Raw genomic sequence first — 16,415 nt, 5'->3', positions numbered from 1 at the left:
ACATTAAGTACCCGCTGGAACTCGGTTAGGGCGGTCTGTAGGGCCATCTGTTGGCTCAGATGTGTCAGCACAGACATTCCTTTTCTGAGTTCCGGCTACAACTGTTATGTCAGGCTGTCAGACTATTGTATTTACCCGGTTATTCCAGGTAATAACCGTTCCTTACCCGTTCCTTTACTGTGTGTCCTTACATGTCACTCCTTTAACTGTTTAGGGTTCTTGGTTACCCACTGCCAAATCCATTTCCATTCCTCTGAATATGCAATACCCTTTCCATCTGCTGCTTTCCACCTGTTCCTATACCAATCATGTATCCAAACCTGTATCCCCTTCACACAAAAATCACTGTCAGCATAAATATACATGGGCCATGGGAAATTGTCATATTGCCTTAAAACCTGATAAATTGCGTGGAACTCGTCATGCTGAGCTGATCCATGGTTTAAGTGTCCCTGAATGACTCCTCTTCTAAGTTAATGGCAGCGTATTTTACACATCTTTTCCCTTTTACTACCACCGCATTCCCGTCAGTAAACCAGACGTGCTTTTCTTGGAACACGGGATCTAATTCTTCCAGTGGGGGTGTCTCTGCCAAGGCAATTCTTTGCTCCAGAGTGACCTCTGGACATTCATGTCTGTTCCCTTTTTCAATTAGGTCATGTGTTAGCTTGTCTGGCTTGGACATTGGTTCTGTGGTCACCCCTCTGTTAACTAAAGTGCGTCCACTGAGCCATTCGGGTGTTTGAGACTTTACCTCCCATCAATCTCCCTGACAAAATGTACTTGAGAGGAGTGTGGGTGCTTTGGATAGTAACAGGGGCCGTTCCTGTGAGTGGCTCAGAAGATTGTACTGCCCAGACGGCTGCTAGACACTCACGTTCACAGGGATCAAAATTTATTTCTGCTCCTTGTAGTTTCCTAGCTTCATATGCTACCGGCACTAGCTTTCGCTCTTCGCTGTTTTGTAATAGTGCGGCAGCCAAGGCCATGTTATTGGCCACCGAACGAATAACAAAAGGAAACGCAGGACTGGGGCTGTGAGAGCCTTCTCTTTTAGCAGGGTTAAAGCGGAGTCCTGCTCTTCTCCCCATTCCCATTTTGTCTTTTTCTTTATCAGGTTCCACAATGGGTGACTGATTTCAGCATATTTATAAAAGTGTGGTCTAAGAAAATTGAATCTTCCTAGCAGAACTCTTAAAGAGTGTGTGTCGGTAGGGGCCGGCATTTCTACCAGTGCCCTTACCTTTCGCTGATCTATCTGTCTCCCTTCTTGTCCAACGACTATGCCCAGGTATGTAACCTGAGGTAGCACCAACTGATCCTTGTCTAAGGCTACTTTGAACCCCATTTCCTGAATTTGTGCCAAAACCTTTTCCATTAGTGTTTGAGTTTGTGCCTCAGTTTCCCCAAATATTAAAATGTCATCTGTGACAAAGTGGGACTGTTCTTAATTTTTTTTTCTGAATACTGTAGGGGTGCCTCAGTTTCCCCTAGGTATTTCTTAAGTCTCTAGGTAGTGGGATAAGGCAGGGGGTGTAATTGTTGCAGAGCCAAGGGCCAGAGTACATAAATGGCTGACACTCTGTCTCCTGGCAACTAATGGCCTGGGCCCTTCCCCCCTGCAAGGTGAGAGCTAAAGGGTTGGAGAACAAAGGAATCCGGTGACCTCCTGGCCCGGGAAAGGGACAAAGCCCAGAGGAGGAGGGGCTGGAGGGAGTTTCAGTTTGGGGCTGGCTGGGACATGGAGTGAAGGGCAGACATGGTTGTCTGGCTCACTGCCCCCCAAAATGGGCCCGGCTGAGGGGTCCCGTTCTCTGCACCTACAAGCTCTGTTTTAAACCATGTCCCTGTCATCTGATAAACCTCTGTTTTCCTGGCTGGCTGAGAGTCCCGTCTGACTGCAGAGTTGAGGGGCAGGACCCTCTGGCTTTCCCAGGACCCCGCCTGAGCGGACTCACTGTGGGAAGCGCACGGAGGGGCAGAGGATGCTGAATGCTCCGAGGTCAGACCCAGGAAGGTGGAAGCTGTGTGAGCTGTGTGTCCCGCAGACAGGCTGCTCACAGAAATGAGACTTCTCCAGAGTCCTGTCTGGCTTCGTAGGGAGCAGTTCCAGAGCATCGCCCGGGGACACTGGGACATCATCTACATATGAAAACACAAAAGGCCTTTCTTGTGGGCTCAACTGGTCTGAGCACTGGGCAGCACAGCATGGGGAGGAGGTGACCAGCCCTCTGTGGAGAAAGAAGTGGTTCGGGACTATTTAGAAAAGCTGGACGAGCACAAGTCCATGGGGCCGGATGCGCTGCAACTGGGGGTGCTAAAGGAGTTGGCGGATGTGATTGCAGAGTCATTGGCCATTATCTTTGAAAACTCATGGCGATCGGGGGAGGTCCCGGACGACTGGAAAAAGGCTAATGTAGTGCCCATCTTTAAAAAAGGGAAGAAGAAGGATCCTGGGAACTACAGGCCAGTCAGCCTCACCTCTGATTTCAAGGCAGTAACAGACCTTTTAAGGTCACGACTTTGTTGTAGGTTTAGCATTTTAAAATAAGTAAAAGAATGCCATGATTGTTTTTCCTTTGCATTGCAACTTGATGTTCCTGTTCAAAATGTTCTGTGTAAATCAATTCTGTTTTGCGTGCGAATGAAGAATGTGTGTTAAGAGATGAGTGTGAAGGCCATCACTGAACCAGGTGTGCACATCCCCCGTTGTAGAAGTGCCGGGCAATAAGGGGAGGATTAGAGTCCTCGTTGGGGAAAACTATTCAGATAAGATATATACAAACTGTCTAGGTATATACAACCCCGGTCGTAGAGGTGCTGGGCCATAAGGGGAGATTAGAGTTCTCGCTCCTACCCCCGTCTGTTGGGGGAAAATTGCAGAGGTGAATATACCCTTGGTCATAGCAGGATTGAGCCCAGAAGGTAGAGGGCTTAGCGTTCCCCCCTCCTGCTGCGTCAAGCCCAGCTTTTAGCGGGTATAGGCGTTTGTGTTTTGTAACTCCCAGCACGAGCATGGGCACGGAAGAGTTGAAAGGTAAACGAGATTCATAAAGAAAGATGTTCCGGCGAAAGGAGTCCCCTAGCGACAGCGCTCAAGAAGAGCACAGTACGCCACTGTAACGAGGCTGGTACTGGTGGGACCCACCTGAGAGTGTCAATTCAGGACAAATTGCTCAAAGCAGGGCAGTTACAGCCCAAGGCTGGGGTTTCTATGCACACCAAGACAAACCAGTTAAAGGAACCAACGAGGAACTGGCCTATAACAAGGGACCTGGCACTTCTGTGCAGGGAGCGAGGGCTGAGCACTGGGAGACTCACCCAGGAGCAGCGGGAAGAGTGTGACCAGTCCAAGGAGCAAGTTCCAGATCCCGGGGGGCTCCCGGGATGCCCGGAGAGCCTGGGAGTGCCAGGGGAGCAGAGTATAGCAGCCGGGAGTTTATCAGACCCAACTCCCAGTCGGCAGGGGGGGCTCCCCAAACAGATTTCTCCCTGGAGGAGCTGCGGAGACTGGAGCTGGAGCTGAGAGCGAAGGAGCTGGAACTGGAGGAGCAGAGGCTGGCCGACAGGGAGAGAGAACGAGAGGGCCATGCAGAACAGCGAAAGCACAAACTGGAGTTGGAGGAGCAGCAGGCCAAGGGGGCCTCCCGGGGGGCAAGTGGAGAAGGACCCTGAGCTGCCAGTTCTGCGGGGTATCTGGACACCAGATTGTTGCCCCAGTTTAAGGGGTGGGGAGGATATTGATGCCGATCTTATGGCCTTTGAGAAGGCTTGTGATCTGAACCAGATTGACCCCATGGACAGGCTCCACCGTCTAACCCCACTGCTGGGTCCCAGGGCCATAGAGGCATTCAGCCACATGGATGGTATTGAGACGGGGGACAGGCTTTGCTGCTGAAGTTTGAACTGACCCCCAAGGCGTGCAGGAAATGATTCCGGGGTGTAAGTGGGGGAAGGGCACAGGGGCCACGACCGCAGAGGAGGTGTGTAACCTAGTGGGGTTGGAGCAGCTCTAGGACATCTGCCCTCCAGACCTCAAGATGTGGTTAGGGGACCGGAAGCCTAAAGATCTGCGCAGTGCGGGGGCACTGGTGGATGAGTTTGTGAACAGCAGATCAGGGGCAGGAGGGAGACCCACGTCGGGGACTCACATCCTCAGCCGTGAAGACCGATGCAAAGAATTCATGTAGCTTCTCTGCAATGGCCTTATCCCCCTTGAGTGCTCCTTTGGCACCTCGATCGTCCAGGGGCCTCACTGGCTGTTAGCAGCTTCCTGCTTCTGGTGGACTTAAAAAAACATTGCTAGCACTTGTTGAGTCTTTGGCGAGCTCTTCCTCAGATTCTTTTTTTGGCCTGACTAATTGTATTTTTACACTTCATCTGCCAGTGTTTATTCTTCTTTCTATTTTCCTCACTAGGATTTAACTTCCACTTTTTAAAGGATGCCGCCTTGCCTCTTCTTTCACTGTGTTGTTTAGTCACGGTGGCTCCTTTTTGATTCTCTTAATGTGTTTTTTAATTTGGGGTAGACATTTAAGTTGAGCCTCTATTATGGTGACTTTAAAAAGTTCCCACGCAGCTTGCAGGGATTTCACTTTGGGCGCTGGACCCTTTAATTTCTGTTTCACTACCCTCCCCATTTTTGTGTAGCTCTCCTTTCTGAAATTAAATCCTACAGTGTTGGGCCACTGTGGTGTTTTTCCTGCCACAGGGATGCTACATTAATTATATTATGGTCACTATTACCAAGTGGTCCAGCTCTATTCACCCGTTGGACCAGATCCTGTGCCCCACTGAGGGCGAAATCAAGAATTGCCTGTCTTCTGGTGGGTTCCAGGACCAGCTGCCCCAAAAAGCAGTCATCTAAGGTGTCAAGAAACTTTATCTCTGCGTCCCGTCCTGTTGGTGACATGTACCCAGTCAGTATGGGATAGCTGAAACCCCACGTTATTATTATTCAGTTTTTTATTTTGATAGCCTCTCTAATCTCCCTGAGCATTTCACAGTCACTCTCACCATCCTGGTCAGGTGGTCGGTAATAGATCCCTACCGCTATATTCTTCTTATTAGAGCATGGAATTACCATCCATAGAGATTCTATGGTACAGTTTAATTCATTTACAATTTTTACTTCATTTGATTCTACGCTTCCTTTCACATATAGTGCCACTCCCCCACCAGCACGACCTGCTCTGTCCTTCCGATACATTTTGTCCCCCGGTATTACTGCGTTCCATTGATTATCCTCGTTCCACCAGTTTCTGCGATGCCTCTTATATCAATACCCTCATGTAATACGAGGCACTCTAGTTCACCCATCTTGTTATTTATAGACTTCTAGCATTGGTATATCAGCACTTTAAAAATTTGTCTCCTTTTAGCTGTCTGCCATTACACCGTGTAACTGAATGGGACTCTTTTTTATTTGATTGTTTCTGATCAGACCCTGCCTATATTTTATCATTTTCCATCCTCTCGTTCTCACTAGGACACAGAGATTCTCTATTAATAGACCCTCCCCTAAGGGATGTCTCTGTCCGAACCATGTGCTCCTCTGCACCTCTCGCCTTGCCCCCAGCCCTTAGTTTAAAAACTGCTCTACGACCTTTTTAATGGTAAGTGCCAGCAATCTGGCTCCATTTTGGTTTAGGTGGAGCCCATCCTTCCTGTGTAGGCTCCCCCTTTCCCAAAAGTTTCCCCAGTTCCTAATAAATCTAACCCCCTCCTCCCTACACCATTGTCTCATCCACACATTGAGACCCAGCAGTTCTGCCTGTCTAACCGGACCTGCACGTGGAACTGGAAGCATCGAATGCTACTCTGGAGGTTCTGGACTTCAATCTCTTCCCTAACAGCCTAAATTTGGCCTCCAGGACCCCTCTCCTATCCTTCCCTATGTCATTGGTACCTACATGTACCACGACCACCAGCTCCTTCCCAGCCTACACATAAGTCTATCTAGATGTCTCGAGAGATCCACAACCTTCGCACCAGGCAGGGAAGTCGCCATGCGGTTCTCCCCGTCATCGCAAACCCAGCTGCCTATGTTTCTAATGATCGACTCGCCCATTACTAACACCTGTCTCTTTCTAATAGCTGGAGTTGCCTCCACTAGAGAGGTCTTCTCCGTCTCAGTGAGACAGGATACCACAACATCATCTGGAAGGAGGGTCCCAACTATGGGATTGTTGCCCTTTGCTCCAGTTGGATATACTCCTTCCCTGAGGCTTTCATTCTCCTCAACAGCACAGGGGCTGTCAGACCGCCAGTGGGACTGTTCTACTGTATCCCAGAAAGTCTCCTCTATGTACCTCTCTGTCTCCCTTAGCTCCTCCAGCTCAGCCAGCCTGGTCTCCAAAGCCCGTGCACGGTCTCTGAGAGCCAGGAGCTCCTTGCACTGAATGCACATATATGCCACCTGTCCATAGTTGCCTATGTTTCTGCAAATTGGAGTCGTATATTGATCCAGAGTCCCGTGTGGATATAGATGTGGTTTTGACAGCCCCCGCATCTTATGATCTTATCCTGATGGAAGGAACCTCGACTGGCCATCGGGACCATTCTGACCTTTGGACTCTGGTGTCGTATGTTTGGGGTGTGAATGTGGAGTAAGGTTTGTTCTGTAATCAATAAAGAGCATTTAGAGTATTATACACTAATACTGTGTCCGGTATCTGCCTGCTCCCCATCCCGTAGGGAGACCTCTATTGCGGAGTCTAACCGTGGTTCCCCAGAGGTACCACCGCCAGCTGTCGTACCTGGCCCATGACATCCCCCTCGCAGGGCACCAGGGAATCCGGCGCACCCAGCAGAGGCTGCTGCAAGGACTCTTACTGGCCGGGGTCTTTGAACGCGATCCAACACTATTGCAGGTCCTGTGACTGCTGCCAGGGGGCAGGGAGGGCCCGGGATAAGTATAAGTACCTCTGAGACCTTTGTCCATCAGAGAGGAGCCTTTCCAGAAGGTGGCCATGGACATAGTGGGGCCCCCTCAGCAAGACCACCCGTGCTGGGAAGAAATATGTCCTGGTGGTGGTAGATTTCACTCCCCGGTACCGAGGCGGAGGCCTTGTCCTCTGTGGAGGCAGACACTGTGGCAGAAGCGCTGCTGACCATTTTTAGCAGAGTGGGGTTCCCCAAGGAGATCGTTACAGATCAGGGTCCAACTTAACATCAGCCCTGCTCCAGTGCTTGTGGGAGAAATGTGGGGTCCGGAACACCTGGGCCTCTGCGTATCACCCCCAGTCCAATGGGCTGGTGGAGAGGTTCAATGGGACCCTAAAGATGATGCTGAAAACATTTATGGACCAGCACCAGCAGGACTGGGACAAGTACTTACCTCACCTGCTGTTTGCGTACAGGGAAGTGCCCAGGAATCCACAGGGTTTTCCCCGTTCGAGTTGCTGTATGGGAGGAGAGTGAGGGGACCCCTGGACTCAATGAGGGATAAGTGGGAGGGGAAGACCTCTCCCGATGGAGAATCAGTGGTGGAGTATGTCCTGACTTTCTGGGAAAAGCTCCCTGAGCTCATGGGCTTGGCCAGGGGAAACCTAACCAGGACCCAAGGGAAGCAGAAGGTCTGGTACGACCGCTCTGCGTGTATCCGCTCCTATGGCACCAGGGACCAGGTGATGCTTCTTATCCCTGTGAGGAAGAACAAGCTGCAGGTTGCCTGGGACGGGCCCTTCAAGGTCATCAGACAGGTAAACGAGGTGAACTATGTAGTGGAACGGTCCAGCGGAGCTCACAGCCACTGGGTGTATCATGTCAACATGAGGAAGCCGTATTGGGACAGGGAGAAGTTGGTACTGGCCGTGTGTGGGCAGTGGGAGAAGGGAGAGGATCCCCTGGTGGGACTCCTCCCTGAGACGCAGGGCCATCCCTAGACATTTTGGTGCCCTACGCAGCCCCCCTACGTGGGGGTGTGGCTGGCCCCAGGCCTCCGTGGGGGGGCAGGAGCAGGCTTGGGGGGCGGGGGGAAACCGCCCCCCAGCATGAGCCGGTGGAGTGGAGTGGGTTGGGGCTGGGTTGCTCCACTTCCTGCTACCCGGTGAGCACAGGGTGCCAACCCCTGCTGCAGTCCCCCAGGCCGAAGCTCAGGGGGAGGGGCGGGGGCTTTGGGGAAGGTGTGGTGAGGGGTGGGAAGAGGCGGGGAAGGGCGGAGCAAGGGTGGGGGCTTTGGGGAAGAGGCAGAGCAGGGGCGGGGGCAGCTTTCCTGGCTCGCTCAGCCAGCTGGGGGACCGGGCTGGCCACTGGAGCGGCACGCAGCTGCATAGGGCACCAGGAAATTTGGGGCAATTTGGTGCCCTACGCAGCTGCGTAGTTTGCATACGGGTAAGGACAGTCCTGCTTGAGACGGGAGGGCCAGCCCTTGCTGGAAACAATTCCCCTCTCGGGCCAGCTCACCCCTGCCACAGCAGGCTGAGATTCAGAGCGGCACCAACCGCGCTTTTCCAACTGGGCCTGGGCTCACTAAACCCGGCTGTGCACCAGGTGGAGAGGGGAGCCGGCCCTTCCATCAGGTGTTCGCCATTCAGGGTGTGACGTTGCACTCCATATGATTTTATGAAAATATGCTAATGAGTGTGACTATGAGGTAACTGGAATATGCTTCATGCAAAAGGTCTCTAGTAAGGGATCATTACAAAGCCTATAATCTAGTGAGTGTGGTCATCCTATCTGTATGAATGTATCATTCTCGTATCCGAAACTAGGAATATGAAATATACCTCTGAGGGCCTATTGTAACTGCAAAGTGTGGGCTATGAATGGTGGTTTGGAATCTTGATGGCTCCCATCAGCCAGAACAATGGTCTGTGGGTGGCTCTGTTTGCAGACAGGCCTTCCTGTGGGTCAGACCGGGAGGAATGGAGGCTTGGGGTCTCACAGTGACATGTGATCATGTCACCTGACATGGAATACATCTTAATCTGGTGCTTTTCCATTGAGAAGGAGGGCTGGGAACCCAGAGAGGGACAAAGGTTCCTGTCTTGTGCCAAAGCTATAAAAGGGGGTGGAACAGAACAAAAGGGGGCTACAATCATGAGAAATCCCCTAGCTACCACCTGAGCTGGAACAAGGGCTGAACTAGGGAAAGGATGGACCTAGACTAGGAAGGCGTCCAGTCTGTGATAGAAGTTATTGAAACATCTCTGAGGGTGAGATTTTATCTGTATTCAGTTTTCTTATGGATATGTCTACCTACTATGAAATTAGGTCGAATTTATAGAAGTCGGTTTTTTTAGAAATCATTTTTATACAGTCGATTGTGTGTGTCCTCACACAAAATGCTCTAAGTGCATCCACTTCGGCGGAGCGCTTTCACAGTACCGAGGCTAAGCGTCGACTTCAGGAGCGTTGCACTGTGGGTAGCTATCCCACAGTTCCCGCAGTCTCCGCCGCCCATTGGAATTCTGGGTTGAGATCCCAATGCCTGATGGGGCAAAAAACATTGTCGCGGTGGTTCTGGGTACATGTCGTCAGGCCCCCGTTCCCTCCCTCCCTCCGTGAAAGCAAGGGCAGACAATCGTTTCGTGCCTTTTTTCCTGGGTTACCCGTGCAGACGCCATACCATGGCAAGCATGGAGCCCGCTCAGCTCACCGTCACCGTATGTCTCCTGGGTGCTGGCAGACGTGGTACTGCATTGCTACACAGCAGCAGCAACCCCTTGCCTTCTGGCAGCAGACGGTGCAATAGGCCTGATAACCATCGTCATCATGTCCTAGGTGCTCCCGGCCGCCTCGGTAAGGTTGGTCAGGAGCGCCTGGGCAGACATGGGTACAGGGACATAAATAGGAGTGACTCAACCAGGTCATTCTCGTTAGTCCTGCCGGCAGTCGGATTGCACCGTCTTCTGCCGAGCAGCCAGGAGATGAGGATGGCTAGCAGTCCTACTGCACCGTCTGCTGCCAGCCTAAGATGTAAAAGATAGATGGAGTGGATCAAAACAAGAAATAGACCAGATTTGTTTTGTATTTGTTTGCTCCCTCTCTCCCTTCCTCTGTGAAATCAACGGCCAACAATCATTTCGGTGAGGTCTGTCAGGGGCACCTTGAAAAGTTTAATGGAGATTCAGTCCTACCTGGAATACCAGGAGGAGGGATAGCTTAGTGGGTTGAGCATTGGCATGCTAAACCCAGGGTTTTGAGTTCAATCCTTGAGGGGGCCATTCTGTGTGACAGTTGTTTTTGTTTCTCCTTGATGTAAAGCCACCCCCTTTGTTGATTTTAATTCTCTGTAAGCCATGTCGTCAGTCGCCCCTCCCTCCGTCAGAGCAACGGCAGACAATCATTCCGTGCCTTTTTTCTGTGCAGATGCCATTCCACGGAAAGCATGGAGCCCGCTCAGATCACTTTGGCAAATAGGAGCACATTAAACACCACACGCATTATCCACCAGTATATGCAGCACCAGAACCTGCCAAAGCAAAACCGGGCGAGTAGGCGACGTCAGCGCGGTGACGAGAGTGATGAGGACATGGACACAGACTTCTCTCAAAGCACGGGCCCTGGCAATGTGGGCATCATGGTGCTAACGGGGCAGGTTCATGCCATGGAACGCCGATTCTGGGCTTGGGAAACAAGCACAGACTGGTGGGACCGCATAGTGTTGCAGGTCTGGGACGATTCCCAGTGGCTGCGAAACTTTCGCATGCGTAAGGGCACTTTCATGGAACTTTGTGACTTGCTTTCCCCTGCCCTGAAGCACAGAATACCAAGATGAGAGCAGCCCTCACAGTTGAGAAGCGAGTGGCGATAGCCCTGTGGAAGCTTGCAACGCCAGACAGCTACCGGTCAGTCGGGAATCAATTTGGAGTGGGCAAATCTACTGTGGGGGCTGCTGTGATGCAAGTAGCCCACGCAATCAAAGATCTGCTGATATCAAGGGTAGTGGGTCTTGGAAACGTTCAGGTCATAGTGATGGCTTTTGCTGCAATGGATTCCTAACCATGGTGGGGCCATATACGGAACCCATATCCCTATCTTGGGACCACAGCACCAAGCGGCGAGTACATAAACCGCAAGGGGTACTTTTCAATAGTGCTGCAAGCTCTGGTGGTCACAAGGGACGTTTCAACCAACATCAACGTGGGATGGCCGGGAGGAAGGTACATGATGCCCTCACCATCTTCAGGAACTCTGGTCTGTTTCAAAGCTGCAGGAAGGACTTTATTCCCAGACCAGAAAATAACCATTGGAATGTTGAAATGCCTATAGTTATCCTTGGGGACCCAGCCTACCCCTTAATGTCAATGGCTCATGAAGCCGTACACAGGCAGCCTGGACAGTAGTCAGGAGCTGTTCAACTACAGGCTGAGCAAGTGCAGAATGGTGGTAGAATGTGCATTTGGACGTTTAAAAGTGCGCTGGTGCAGTTTACTGACTCATTTAGACCTCAGCAAAACCAATATTCCCACTGTTATTACTGCTTGCTGTGCGCTCCACAATATCTGTGGGAGTAAGGGGGAGACGGTTATGGCGGGGTGGAGGTTGAGGCAAATCGCCTGCTGCTGGTTACGTGCAGCCAGACACCAGTGGCGGTTAGAAGAGCACAGGAGGGTGCGCTGCGCAATCAGAGAGCTTTGAAAACCAGTTTCATGACTGGCCAGGCTACGGTGTGAAAGTTCTGTTTGTTTCTCCTTGATGAACCTCCCCCCCCCTTGGTTCACTCTACTTCCCTCCCCTTGCCCCTTTGATCACCGCTTGCAGAGGCAATAAAGTCATTGTTGCTTCATATTCATGCATTCTTTATTAATTCATCACACAAATAGGAGGATAACTGCCAAGGTAGCCCGGGAGGGGTGGTGAAGGAGGGAAGGACAAGGCCACACTGCACTTTAAAACTTAAAAACTTAAAAAATTTTAAAAACTTATTGAATGCCAGCCTTCTGTTGCTTGGGCAATCCTCTGGGGTGGAGTGGCTGGTTGGCCGGAGGCCCCCCCACTGCGTTCTTGGGCATCTGGGTGTGGAGGCTATGGAACTTGGGGAGGAGGGCAGTTGGTTGCACAGGGGCTGTAGCGGCAGTCTGTGCTCCTGCTGCCTTTGCTGCAGCTCAACCATACACTGGAGCATACTGGTTTGATCCTCCAGCAGCCTCAGCATTGAATCCTGCCTCCTCTCATCATGCTGCCGCCACCTTTCAGCTTCAGCCCTCTCTTCAGCCCGCCACTTACTCTCTTCAGCCCGGCCCCTCTCCTCCAGGTCATTTTGTGCTTTCCTGCACTCTGACATTGTCTGCCTCCACACATTCGTCTGTGCTCTGTCAGTGTGGGAGGACAGTATGAGCTCAGAGAACATTTCATCACGAGTGCGTTTTTTTCGCCTTCTAATCTTCGCTAGCCTCTGGGAAGGAGAAGATCCTGTGATCCTTGAAACACATGCAGCTGGTGGAGGAAAAAAAAGGGACAGTGGTATTTAAAAAGACACATTTTCTAGAACAATGGGTACACTCTTTCACAGTAAACCTTGCTGTTAACATTACATACACAGCACATGTGCTTTCATTATAAGGTTGCATTTTGCCTCCCCCCACTGTGTGGCTAACAGCAGGGAACATTTCTGGTCAGCCACCGGCAAACAGCCCAGCAGGAACGGGCACCTCTGAGTGTCCCCTGAAGAAAAGCACCCTATTTCAACCAGGTGACCATGAATGATATCACTCTCCTGAGGATAACACAGAGAGATAAAGAACAGATGTTGTTTGAACGCCAGCAAACATACACTGCAATGCTTTGTTCTGCAATGATTCCTGCCTATGTGCTACTGGCCTGGCATGGTAAAGTGTCCTACCATGATGGATGGAATAAGGCTGCCCTCCCCAGAAACCTTTTGCAAAGGCTTTGGGAGTACATCCAGGAGAGCTTTATGGAGATGTCCCTGGAGAACTTCCGCTCAATCCCCAGACACATTAACAGACGTTTCTAGTAACTGTACTGGCGGCAAATGCCAGGGCAAATTAATCATTAAACACGCTTGCTTTTAAACCATGTATACTATTTTAAAAGATACACTCACCAGAGGTCCCTTCTCCGCCTGGCGTGTCTGGGAGGCAGCCTTGGGTGGGTTCGGGGGGTACTGGCTCCAGGTCCAGGGTGAGAAACAGTTCCTGGCTGTTGGGAAAACCAGTTTCTCCGCTTGCTTGCTGTGAGCTATCTACAATCTCCTCCTCCTCATCTTCCTCGTCCCCAAAACCTGCTTCCGTGTTGCCTCCCACACCATTGATGGAGTCAAAGCACAGCGTTAGGGTAGTGGTGGCTGAACCCCCTAAAATGGCATGCAGCTCATCATAGAAACTGCATATTTGGGGCTCTGACCCAGAGCGGCCGTTTGCCTCTCTGGTTTTCTGGTAGGCTTGCCTCAGCTCCTTAAGTTTCAAGCAGCATTGCTTCGGGTCCCTGTTATCGCCTCTGTCCTTCAAGCCCGGGGAGATTTTGACAAATGTTTTGGCATTTCAAAAGCTGGAACGGAGTTCTGATAGCACGGATTCCTCTCCCCATACAGCGATCAGATCCCGTACCTCCCGTTCAGTCCATACTGGCGCTCTTTTGCGATTCTGGGACTTCATCATGGTCACCTCTGCTGATGAGCTCTGCACTCACCTGCAGCTTGCCACTCTGGCCAAACAGGAAATGAGATTCAAAAGTTCGAGGTTCTTTTCCTGTCTACCTGGCCAGTGCATCTGAGTTGAGAGCGCTGTCCAGAGCGGTCACAATGGAGCACTCTGGGATAGCTCCCGGAGGCCAATACCATCGAATTGCATCCACACGACCCCAGATTTGACCCGAGAAGGCCGATTTCAGCGCTAATCCTCTTGTCGGGCGTGGAGTGAGGAAATTGATTTTAAGAGCACTTAAGTCGAAAAAAAGGGCTTCGTCGTGTGGACGGGTGCAGGGTTAAATCGATTTAACGCTGCTAAATTCGACCTCAACTCCTAGTGTAGACAGGGTTTACTGTATTAGGCATAGACTTGCGTGTTCTGTTTTATTTTGCTGGGTAATTCACTTTGTTCTATCTGTTATCACTTGAAACCATTAAATCCTACTTTTTGTATTTAATAAAATCACTTTTTACTTATTAATTAACCCAGAGTAAGTGATTAATACCTGGGGGAGCAAACAGCTGTGCATCTCTCTCTATCAGTGTTATAGAGGGTGAACAATCTATGAGTTTACCCTGTATACGCTTTATACAAAGTAAAACGGATTTATTTGGGGTTTGGATCCCATTGGGAGTTGGGCATCTGAGTGTTAAAGACAGGAACATTTCTTAAGCTGTTTTCAGTTAAGCCTGCAGCTGTTGGGGGAAAATGCAAAGTTGGGATGGCTGAGGTGTCATACCCCAGGGTACTACCAGAGGTTTGTGCCCCCACTTTAGCTCCCTGGCAGCTCCCCTCATGGAGCTTTGTAGGAAGGGAAAGCAGGACAAGCTGGTCTGGACTGAGCAGTGCCAGGGGCACTTATCCAAAGCCCGGTGCTGGTAAACCTGGATTTTAATAAACCCTTCCTGGTGTTCACCGACGCTTCAGACACCGGGCTGGGTGCGGTGCTGATGCAAACTGATACTAAGGGGGAGAGACACCCCACCGTACTTGAGCAAGAAGCTGCTGCCCCGGGAGCAGCACTACACGGCCACAGAGAAGGAACGCCTGGCCATGGCGTGGGCCCTTAAAAAGCTGCAGCCATATCTTTTTGACAGGTTTCAGAGTAGCAGCCGTGTTAGTCTGTATTCGCAAAAAGAAAAGGAGGACTTGTGGCACCTTAGAGACTAACCAATTTATGTGAGCATAAGCTTTCGTGAGCTACAGCTCATTTCACAGGAATGCATCCGATGAAGTGACCTGTAGCTCACGAAAGCTTATGCTCAAATAAATTGGTTAGTCTCTAAGGTGCCACAAGTCCTCCTTTTCTTTTTGCATATCTTTTTGGGCAGTGCTTCACTGCGTCCACTGACCATTCGCCCCGGATGTGGCTGCACCAGCTGAAAGGGGCTAATGCCAAGCTGCTGAGATGGAGCCGGCTCCTCCAGGGGTATGGCATGGAGGAGGTCCATGTGAGCGGGAGCGCCACTGTTATAGCCGATGCTTTGTCACGGGGCAGGGGCCCTGAATTTTCCCAGGTCACTGGCCAAGTGACCCCACTCAGTTCAGACTCGAAGGGGGGAGAGGTGTGACGAAGCAGGGGGGGTTGTTGTTTTTCCAATGGTTTGCAGGCAGAGGGGGTGGGACTCAGTTTCCCTGGGTATTACTGGTTTAACGAGGTGGTGGGAGAGGGAGTTTGTTGTTTCAGAGGGCCAGCGAATGGCTTGGAGAATGGATAGCCCAGTGACTGGTGACCAGGAGGCCTGGCTGCAGAGAGAGGACTCCGGTGACCGGACCAGCTGGTTCTAGCCAGAGGGGAAACAAAGGGCAGATGAGAGGAGAGGCTGAGGGGGAGAGGAGGCCCAGCCGGCCTGTTTACCTGGGGCAGAAGACAAAGGACAGAGGTGGGATTTGGGGGACGGGGATAATCAGATGCCCAGCTGGAAGGAGGGGCTTCTGGACTGTGGGGGGAAGAGGGCAACCAGAGCCCATGTGGATGTGGGACAGACCTAGATGTGCTTTGCTGAGGGAGGCCAGGCAAGTTTCCTGTGCTGGGTTCAGACGTTCAATAAACCTTCCTGTTTTATGCTGGCTGAGAGTCACTCCACTCTAGAGATCGGGGTTGCATCATTCCCTCTGGGAGTGGAGGCCATGGGGGTCCAGAGCGAGGGGACACCTTGAGGGGGGCCATTGAGAGAGCCAGGTGGTGCAGTCTGGGGAGGTGGAAGGGTCAAAGGGCCTAACCCCACAGAGCGAGTGCAACCCTCGAGAAGGGCTGTCAGACTGAAGGGGGTTACTCCCAGGGGCCTTACAGAGCCAAGAGGGCACAGATCCTGGGAGTCTGTGAGAGCCAGTTACTGTTCCCTCCCCCCCACACACAGAGTAACAGAAAATGTGGAAATAGCAGAAGTCCTAAATGACTTTTTTGTTTCAGTTTTCACCAAGAAGTGAATGCCAGTGAAAATGAGGTAGGATCAGAGGCTAAAATAGGGAAAGGACAAGTTAAAAATTATTTAGACAAGCTAGAGATTTTCAAGTCACCAGGGCCTGATGAAATGCATCCTAGAATACTCAAGGAGCTGACAGAGGAGATAGCTGAGCCATTAGCGATTATCTTCTAAAAGTCCTGGAAGACGGGAGAGATTCCAGAGGACTGGAAAAGGGCAAATATAGTGCCCATCTATAAAAAGGGGAAGAAGGACAACCCTGGGAATTACAGACCCAGAAACTTCTGTACCCAGAAAGATAATGGAGCAAATAATTAAGCAATCAATGTGCAAACACCTAGAAGATAATGAGGTGATAAGTAACAGTCAGCATGGATTTGTCAAGAACAAA

This window comes from Chelonia mydas, chromosome 2, assembly GCF_015237465.2.
Source record: "Chelonia mydas isolate rCheMyd1 chromosome 2, rCheMyd1.pri.v2, whole genome shotgun sequence".
Taxonomy (NCBI): domain Eukaryota; kingdom Metazoa; phylum Chordata; order Testudines; family Cheloniidae; genus Chelonia; species Chelonia mydas.
Note: the sequence above shows the minus strand (reverse complement) of the source record.